General features: G+C 38.2%; 1 protein-coding gene across 2 annotated transcripts in view; it reads left to right on the top strand.

Moving 5' to 3' along the window:
- IGF2BP3 (insulin-like growth factor 2 mRNA binding protein 3) overlaps window positions 1-10704 on the top strand; it is a 134247-nt gene that overhangs the window by 81127 nt on the left and 42416 nt on the right. The gene's annotated exons all lie outside the window — the stretch shown is intronic.

Below are 10704 nucleotides of genomic sequence, written 5' to 3'. Positions count from 1 at the left end.
CCTTTTTTTTTTTTTTTTTTTTTTTTTGTCCTTTTTGAGACCAGCCGCACCGTGCTCAGCCAGTGAGCGCTGTGAGCGCACCGGTCATCCCTATATAGGATCCGAACTCGCGGTGGGAGCGCTGCTGCGCTCCCAGTGCTGCTGCGCTCCCAGTGCTGCACTCTCCCGAGTGCGCCATGGGCTCGGCCCTAAGCCATTTTTAAGTATAGCAAATATGCGGGGTCTTCAAAAAGTTCATGGAGAGATTCATGTTATCTTTTAATTCCATTTTTTCATGAACTTTGAAGTACCCTCGTATAGCAGAACATGAATGGACTCTAACACCTTTATCTTGAGTATATACTATCAGGGACTGAGAGCAAAGGGGTGTGTGGGGAAACCCTGGGTTGCCTTGTGGAACCTCCTGTCGCACCCACCAGTAAATTTTAGGAGAAAATTCCAAGGACATTTTTATGGGCTGCTTTTGATACTAGCTTGGTAACATTGTGATGATTTGTCCACCCAGTGTTCAAAAGCAACTAAATTTCTTAGGAAATGCATCTCTGTCACAGGAGACAAATGGCTACAGAGGGAGGGATTCCATTTGACTTTTGTCTCCAGTCTACTCTCTTCCAACACTCTGACCTTGTCTTAGCAGTGTGTTTAAATGCTGCAATGGGTTGGTGTGGTCAGCGACTTTATTTCCTTTGCCAGCTCCCCAAGTGATTTGTGCATCTGGCTCTGCCTGTTATTCAATGCTGTTTCTCCCGTACTGTCCAGGGAGAGCCTTAAAGATAGAAGGCTGGTGAGTTAGCCCAGTTGTTGGTTAGAGCACAGCCTTGTAACACCAAGGTCAAGTGTTCGCATCTCCTTACCAGCCACCCCCCCCCCCCCCAACAGAGAAACGTCTATTTTTCTAGATATTCCTCTTTAAAAAAACAAACAAACAAACAAAAAAAACTTAAAGGCCAGTATAATCCAGATTTGATCTTTGTTTTCATTTTTTCCTGCCTGATTGTAAAATTATATGTTCATTGTAGAACATTTAGAAAGTGTCAAGGAAAAGAGTCTTTCTCCCAATGCAATAGTTACATGACCCAATGAATCTAATGATAGGCATTTTTCAACATGGTTGGGTCCTGTTGTGTATATAATTTTATACCCTGTTATGTCTTATTTTTTCTTTTTTAAAAAGGAAATTGAACTTTGATTCACATACCATAAAATTCACTCTTCTGAAGCATACAGTTCAGTGGTTTTTAGTATATTCACAGGGTTAGGAGCCATCACCACTAATTCCAGAACATTTTCATAACCCCAAAAAGTAACTCTATGGCCTTAACAGTTACTTGCCCTTCCTCTTGTTCACTCTTTTCCCAGCCTCTAGAAATCACTAATCTGCTTTCTGTTTCTATGGATTTTCCTGTTCTGGACTTCTAATACAAATGGAATCATACAATATGTAGCATTTTGGGTCTGGGTTCTTTCACTTAGTATAGTATTTTCGAGATGTAGCCATATTTTAGTATATACAGTACTTTAAAACATTTTAAGGCTGCATAATATTCTATTGCATGAATATACCACACGCTACTGTATCTGCTCAGTTGGTGGACACTTGGGTTCTTTCCGGTTTTTTGGGTGATGCTGCTATGAACATGTTTTTGTGTGAACATAGATGTGTCGTTCTTTTCGGTATATACCTAGGAATGGAATTACTGGGTCATAACAATAATTTTTTGAGCAACAGCCAGAATGTTTTCCAAAGTGGCTGTACCATTTTACATTCCCATCAGCAATGTCTGAGGGTTCCACTTGCCCCAAATCCTTTGCCAAACACTTGTTGTTGTCTGTCTTTTCAATAACAGTTATCCTAGTGGATGTGAAGTGATAGGTCAATGTGATTTTGATTTACATTACCCTAATGGCTAATGACATTGAACACAATTTCATGTGCTTATTGGCCACTTGTATATCTTCTTTGGGAAAATGTCCATCCAAATCCTTTGCTGATTGTAAAAATTGGATTATTTGTCTTTTTACTGTTGAGTTGTATGAGTTGTTTATTCTAGATGCAAGTCCCTTATCAGATATATGGTTTGCAAATATTTTCTCGCATTCTGTGGGTTGTCTTTTCACTTTCTTGATAGTGTTCTTTGAAGCACAAAGGTTTTTAGTTTTGTCTTAAGGAGTCCAATTATATGTAAATTTTAAGTGTTTATAATAGCTACTCATTATTCTGTTTTATGTTGGTAGTTTTCTTAAGCATTCCTCATTGTCCGACAATTAATACAGACTTGAACATATGTGTGCATAAATTTTTAACCACATTCCCGATGATTGCTTTTGTGATGGTGATTAAACAAATGAAATTAACAGGTCAAAGGTTAGGAATATTTCAAGGTTTTTTTTTTTAATTGTCAGATGTCTTTCGAGAAACAATGTGTCAAGTAACACTCCTACTAGCAAAGTACCAGACTTCTTTCAATGCCCTTTGGTAATACTACATATTGATGTTAACACTTACTAGCTGTGATTCATTTGGGCCCATAGGTGTTCCTTGCCCTTTAGCCCTTGGAGCTACTGTGTTTTTCCAAACTATTTGTGTTTTAAAGTCAGTTTTACAGAATTATGGATTTTCATGGTCTGGTATTCTTATCTACACCTGTTAGATGGAATATTGAGACCCTCTTGTGCTAAATTCACTTCTATAGCAAATGACATTAAGTGGAGGTTCTGAGTTTTTTCCCTTCATGCAAGTGTTCCAGGTGTCTTACTATAAGGCCCCACAGAGCCAGAAGAATAACTGAGCACATCTGAAGGACTAATTCTCGTGGGACACATTCTTATCACCATTGACTTTGGAACCTATCTCTTTCTTCTTCAGTTGTTTTTATTCTTATATTTAAAATAAGCTTAAATAGGGGCAGTGGGTAAAATGCCAGCATCTGGGATGGTCTGTTTACTGCTTTTAGAGGCCACATTATTTTGGGTATTTTTCACCTCATTTAGAAAAGTTGCTTTTTAATCAGTGACTTTACCCAGAAGTATGTTTGAATCATAATTAGGCTTTTGAACTGCTGTCTTTCCCCTTTCTCTAGTAAATTATAGCCATTGGGAGTGATAATCCCTGCCTTTCTGCTAAAGGAGTAAATTAGTGAGTTACTGAAACTGGTGTTTGCTTCTATGATGCTCTCATCTTTTGTTTTTCCGTTTAGGAACTAAGGTCTAGAGGGGGACCAGGCAGTCACTGCTCTGCTGGCTCTTTGTTTGATTCCCCCTATATTATGTGGCGTGCTGAGGGACCCTGTGACTCATGAGCTGTAGAAAAGATAGCAAATTAATAGCTGGTATTGTGGAATTCCATGTGGCAGGTTGAAGAGAATAAGCTAGGTTTGTATTTACCAACAGGGATTAGTCACCAAAATGACAGACTAGGAGGGGAAATCAAAGTGAAGAATGTCATACCTGAAGCAAGTTACTTAAAATCTACCTCAGTTTACTTATCTGTAAAATGGAATAATAGCCCACATTCTGAGGTGTAAATAAGATAGTACAAATAAAATGTTTGGAATAGTTTGATACTCTAGTTGTGTGAAAACTAAAAACTCAACAAAATATTGCTCTTCTGTGAGTATATGTGTGAATATATAAGCATATACATATACACATACTTTTTTTAAAAAATGAAGTAAATTTCACATAATATAAAATTAACCATTGTAAAGTCTGCAGTTCAGTGAGTTTTAGCATAACAAAGTTGTACACCCGCCATCTCAAACTCCAGGACATTTTCATCATCCCAGAAGAATCCCCTACCCATCAGCAACTACTTCCCATTTCCTCCTCCTCCCAACCCCTGGCAGCCACTAATCCATTTTATGTTTCCATGGAATTTCCCTCCTGATAGATGGAATCATACAATATGTGACCTTTTGTGTTTGGCTTATTTCACTTAGCATAATGTTTTTGAGGTGCATCTACACTAGAGCATACATCAATATTTCATACTGAATGATGTTTTATTGTGTGTATATATACACCCTATTTAATTTGTTCATTAGTCAATGTACACTTGGATTGCTTTCATCTTTTGACTATTGTGAATAATGCTGCTATGAACATGGGTGTACAAATATTTTTTTGAGTCTCTGCTTTCAGTTCTTTTGAGTATATACCCAAAAGTGGAATTGCTGGATCATATGGTAATTCTATTTTTAATTTTTTTTGAGGAACAGACATACTGTTTTCCATAGCAGCTGCACCATTTTACATTCTTCCCAGCAATGTATGAGGGTTCCGAGAACTTTCTCACGTGACACACATACTTCTAAAAACATCTGCAGAGACCCATCAAACTGACAGTGATTTCTTCTAGGATTAGGGGGAAGTACTTATTTTTGGAGGGAGGTGGTTCAAAAAGGACTTGAAATTTTATACTATTTAGAATGTTTTTACAAGTATTTCTGCTGATAAAATATAATACAAGTTAATGCTGGTTAGTTAATACGTTCATCTGATCGAGGTATATAGAAACACAGTATTTAGTAGTTAGAACTCGGGCAAGGAAGCTTACTGACTCTGGGAGTTGATAGAGCTCTTTACCTGCTAAAGGATGATTTTGGTTTTCCAGAGCAGGTGATTGATGGCCGGGTAATGACTGAACTGGTCTCAGTATGTATATTTATATTTTATTTAAATTGCATGGGGAAATAAGGCAACTTATCAGACCAAGTGGTTAAGAGGGTAAGCTCTGCAGTCTGACAGCTGGAATTTGAATCATTTCTCCAGCACTTATCTATCTATCCAAGTTCTACTACTGTTAACTTCCCTGTGCTGCAGTTTATCAGCACTGACGCTGTCCAATAGAAACATAATGTAATTCACTACATACTCCTCTTGTGCTGTGACTTTTTTTTTTTTTGTCCTTTTTGAGACCGGCTGCACCGCGCTCAGCCAGTGAGCGCTGTGAGCGCACTGGTCATCCCTATATAGGATCCGAACCCGCAGCGGGAGCGCCGCTGCGCTCCCAGCGCCGTACTCTCCCGAGTGTGCCACGGGCTCGGCCCTTGTGCTGCGACTTTAAAGGTCACTGAGTGGATGGTAACTTTGACTATTCTCTATTGGTCCTGCTGATCACATGACTTTAGAATCATCTCTTTCCCATGTTAGAAGATGTGACCTGTGAAAGTTATGTGGCTTCGCTCTTTGTAGCTCTGACACTGGAACCTCCATGTGGTGTGATGCTGGCTGAGTGTCCACATGGGTTTTGTCAATAACATCAATGTGCAGCATGGCTCATGAGGCTGTCAGTGATCTGGTCTGTGTGTGCAGGCCTTGAAAATCGTTTTCAGACTCTGATGTGAGTGAATGGGTTGAATGTTTCCTAGTAACTATGATAGTAACTTATTAGAAAAGTCTCTGTTTATTTTTGTATTTGAATCTTGTACCAATGTTAACTAGACATGATTATTAGGACCTGTGCAATATAGAGGGTTTTTTTGTTTTTGTAATATAGTGAATTTTCTCACAGATAGATGTAAAAGAATACATTTCCTGGAATGATTTTACTCATATTTGACAAGAGATAGTTCCTGTTTCTATTAAATATGTTTAATAGTGTTTGAAGGAAGTTTCCCTTCATCTCTGCTAGTTCTACAAAACTGATTTTGTGGAGACTTTTCCCCCCATTGTTGAAATGAGGAATGATCCAAATTATGTCTTTCTGGTAACTCCTCCCCAGTGTTTGACATTGGTTTTCTTATTTGGAAGGTTACAGGGGTGGGCTCTGTGTGTGTGTGTGTGTGTGTGTGTGTGTGTGTGTGTGTGTGTGTGTGTATTTAGCAATGTGTGTGTTAGGGCAAGAGAACATTAAATATCCTGTTTTGAATTTTGATTTCACTGTGGTTTTTGTAATGCTTGTGACTTTCCACTTCTGTATCTTTTTGTGTGAATTCGTAACACTTCGGTAACTTCTTTTTACTCCTTCCCTTTCACTGTTCATCACTGAACGTAAGCACTGGGTTCAAAGGTAAGATGCAGTCCCTTCCCTTCCCCTATGGGGTGTAGAGGCTAGGGCAGCTCTGTTGGGAGAGACACACGGAAGGGGTAACCCATTTCCAGAGGGACTTTCAGAATACAAATTGGCACATAGACTGTAATGCCCTACATTGATCCATCATCTGAAACAGACAAGGCAAAAGTAACATAGGCAAATAAGGAGGACTTGGTATCTAAGATCATATACATATCAAGAATTACCTTTCAGCTCAAGCATGGAAGCCAGTGTGACTTAGAAGAATAAATTACTTGTGACATGCCTTACAAATAACCACATCACTACGATTAATAATTACTAGTCTAGTGGGAGAATAAAGATCAGGAAAGAGATTATAAAATGACATTGCTTTCATTTCCAGGAAAAGGTATAATGGAAATGGGGGAGGAGGCACTTTACCCAGTCTTGAGGGTGTGACTGGAAGAGAGGTGTGAAGTAAATTGAGTATATGTAAGAAGTAGGCAGTATCAGGTGACTGACAACCTCTTATGCCATGTTGAAACTTGGACAGTTTCTGTTGGCAATTTGAAGCTACTAAAGGGTAGCAACTTTCAGAAGGATAGTCATGGGTGTTGGGCTGGAGGCAAGCGTGCCAATCAGACTCGTGGTTCAGGTAGTGCAGAGGTGATGGGACCGGAGCAGTGGGTACAAAGAATAAGTAATCAGCATCAGCAAAAGGTTTACCTGTAGAGTGTGAATTATTTCATGTCCATAGTGATATCAGCTGAAATATAGCAAGTTTTGTTGGGGTTGGGGGTAGGACTAGTTTGGCAATTTGATGGAAATCGGATGACATTGTGGGTACAGAGATAGTTTTTCAGCTGTCTATTGCAGTGACCTATGTATGTATGAATAAACTAGACTAGATTGAAGAGAGGCATGAAGAAATTATCTTGATGGGGGTCATGGTTTCATGAGTGTATATATAATGTCAAAATGGATCAAATTTTGTGCCATTTATTGTACTCAGTAATACTTCAAATTAAAAAACAAACAAACAAACAAAACCTAGGCCAGGCTGGCTGCTTTCCTCATTTGATTAGAGTACAGTGTTATACACCGAGGTCAAAGGGTTCGGATCCCCATCCCAGCCAGCCACCCCACCACCACCACCAAAAAAACCCCACCTAGGCTGTTAACCTAGTAGTTTTGATCTTACTTTCCAATAGCTTATTGAGATATAATTCATATACTACACAATTCACCATTAAAGTGTACAACTCATGATTTTTAGTATGTTAGTAGATATGTACAACCATCATCACAATTTCAGAACATTTTTATCACCTCAAAAAGAAATCTTTAGCTATCGCCTGCCACCCTTCTACTCTTGCTAGTCCTCAGAAATTTTCTTCTACTTTTTGCCTGTAGAATTCCCTATTCTGGACATTTCATACAAATGGAGTCATATAATATGTGGTCTTTTGTGACTGGCTTCTCTCACTTTTAGCATAACATTTTTAAGGTTCATGTATGTTGTGATGTGTGTAAGTACTTCCTTTTATGGCTGTATAATCTGTTGTCTGAATATGCCACATTTTGTTTATTCATCAGTTGATCGGCATTTGGGTTGTTGCTACTTTTGGCTGTTATGTTCAGGAAAGTGATAATCTTTGTACTTATCACATGATTCTTTTTGGGCTATTTCTACATTTGGATAAACATTAAAAAGAAAAACTAAACTTTTGAGGATTTTAAATCTCAAATACATTAAAGGGGGGAATTCTACTGAAACATTTCCTTTGAGACTTTAATTTTCTTTGATACCCTCCTTCCCCTCCAGTTGAAATTTATACTTACGTAAGCATAGAGAAATGTTTCCTTTCCAGTTGGAGTAAATTCATTTAGGTATGGGAATTTTGGTTTGTTATGGGTTTGTGGAAGTGTGCAGTGCAAATTTTGTTTGCCTTTAGACAAGATCAGTTAAACATCTGTGGTGGACATAGAATTAGAAAATGTAGATGTTCTAAGAATTGAGAGAACAACCGTAGGTCAGTAGTTCACGTGACAGATAACAGGAACAATGTCTTATCTTCCTATTTAATGCAGAATTAGGTAAAATTTCAGAACATATTAAGAGTAAGTTGTGGGCTGAGCCCGTGGCGCACTCGGGAGAGTGCAGCGCTGGGAGTGCAGCAGCGCTCCCGCCGCAGGTTTGGATCCTATATAGGGATGACCGGTGCGCTCACAGCGCTCACTGGCTGAGCGCGGTGCAGCCGGTCTCAAAAAGGACAAAAAAAGGGCCGGCCCAGTGGCGCACTGGATAAGTGCGCCGTTTGGGAAGCGCGGCGGTGCTCCCGCCCGAGGGTTCGGATCCCACATACAGACCGGTTCCCGCTCACTGGCTGAGTGAGGCGCGGGAGCAACACCGAGGGTTGCAATCCCGTTGCCGGTCCCCGGTCCAGTACGGGGGCAACACTGAGGGTTGCGATCCGTTGCCGGACACGGAAAAAGACAAAAAGACAAAAAAAAAGTAAGTTGTATTCCTCCTTAAGGTTCATTGGGTTGGAGAGGCATGGTACAATTTTTAGGCAGGTAGCCCTGCTCTACATAAAAGAGCATATTCAGACAGATGCCTAATTGATCAATGGAAAACTGGTTACATAGTACTGCTTGGTCGTTGGAAACCCTTTTGAGATTTAGGAATCTTGTTAGGCTATTGACAACCCTCCTCCCATATCTCAGTTGTGATTTACCCCCCAAACGTGTGCATAAAACTTCTTTTTCTTTTTTGAGTAAGACATCAAAGACCCACTGAAATCCATTTGGGGTGTGCTGGTAAGTCCCAGTAGGTTGCGTTGTTAATTTGTTCACAACTAGGTACCATTTCTTTGAGGACCTATTTCTTTTAAGTATTTTTGGTTTTTTAGGTTTTATAGTCAGGTTTATTGAAGTATAATTTATATACACTAAAAATGGCAAATTTTATTGTTCAGGACTGTTGTCTCCAGTAGAGCTTTTGGAGAATATTAGTTTCATTAGCATTGTTATTGTAGGTTTAGTCAACATTGTTTATAGATCATAGGTATTTAATTTTTGTACTATTATCACTAGAGTAATAAAAGTTAAGGTGGTATAAGCTAAACTGTGGAGATTAATGTATTAGTGAGCAAATTGCTTTTAGGAAGAATTAAGGGTGCTTATTTAAGTAAACATAATAAATTTGCAATTACTTCTTGAACCCCTCCTCCAGCCCCACCTCTCAACATATCCAGGTTGCTGTACAGCTCTGTTAGTGTGTCTTTCATTTAAAAGCTAGCTTTTAAATGGCGGATGTATCTTTACTGCTGCCTTACTTACTTAAGATGGAATTAATTAAAATGCCTGGTTAGAATTCTAACTTACATGTGAAAAAGCATTTTTGATATTGAAAATGTTTTAAAAATACTATAAGCAGGTTGTTTTTTTCTTCATTTTCATGTTGTAAATTTTCTCTCTAGATGATATTGTGAGTGGTTTCCTATTTTTTGGCCTTTATAAAATGTGTCTGTGATCAACATTACATGGCAAGTTCACCTCTGATAAGAGTACAGTTTCTAATAAATTATACCCAGATTTCCTCCTGTGAAGTATTTACCTCACTTACAAAATATTTGAGTGTCTTTTTGTGCCTGTATATTCTAGGTGCTAGAGATACAGCAGTAAACAAAATCGTTATTGTAATGCATGTATAGTAGTGGCTGAGACAGACAAATGAGATTTTATGTACGATCAGTTAAGTGCTCTGAAGAAAAATTTAAAAATTAAGCTTTATGATTTAATGGTAACTATATTTAGAGATGAAGATTAATGTGCTTCTATTGGTATACTCCACTCAAAGGAAATTTACCAAGTCAAAACTTAACTGTGAGAGGGCCTTCCATTCACAAGTAAGTATTAACATTATATAAAAGAAGAAGAAAACTTATCCCCAGACAAACCTTTCCATAGATTTCAAACTAGAACCAGGAGACAAAAGCCTAAAAGATAGCACACAAGATGTGTTCCTTTAGAAGAACTTCTTAAAGTGTAGTAGGAAATTACCATAAAAATTGAGCATGTTCCTTAATGATTTTCTGTGATCTGTGGCCAGAAAATATTTTTGAGGGAATGCACTTCAGATTTTGCAATTACATTGCTGAGTAAGTGGTTTGCTATTAATTTATAGAAAGTTATTTCTTTTACTTTCCAAGAAAAATTTGTTATCAGTTCTTGGAAGCTAAGGGCAGCTGAATTTGGTTTATATTGATGAGATGTACACCTGCAGTTTATATTGTAATAAATTTATAGTTACTGTTTTAACAGTCTCCATTAGAATAATATGCACAATGTAATAATACAGGTATGGGAAAGATGCGAACACAGCTTCGAATTGTACATTTTCCATCCCAGTATAGATTTAGAAATGTTCACTTCGATTTACCCCTTATACTTCTACATATTTATAACTACTTGTATTAGTCTTTAATTCAAGATTCCAGGTAAAGTATCAACTGTGCTTTCTTCATTTTGCTAACCTGCCTTGAGAGAGTAGTCTACTCTGTTATACCTATTAGAGCTATAAAAGGAAGTTCTCTGGAAAGGAATATCTTACAGATAAAATTTAGTTTCTTGACTTGGACCCTTGTCTCACAACTTCTTATACAAGGAGGAAGTATGAGGATGTGTTCATGTATGTGTGAGGAATA

This window comes from Galeopterus variegatus, unplaced genomic scaffold (assembly GCF_000696425.1).
Source record: "Galeopterus variegatus unplaced genomic scaffold, G_variegatus-3.0.2 Scaffold251, whole genome shotgun sequence".
NCBI classification, from domain to species: domain Eukaryota; kingdom Metazoa; phylum Chordata; class Mammalia; order Dermoptera; family Cynocephalidae; genus Galeopterus; species Galeopterus variegatus.
This window is presented reverse-complemented; position numbering and strand designations above follow the sequence as displayed.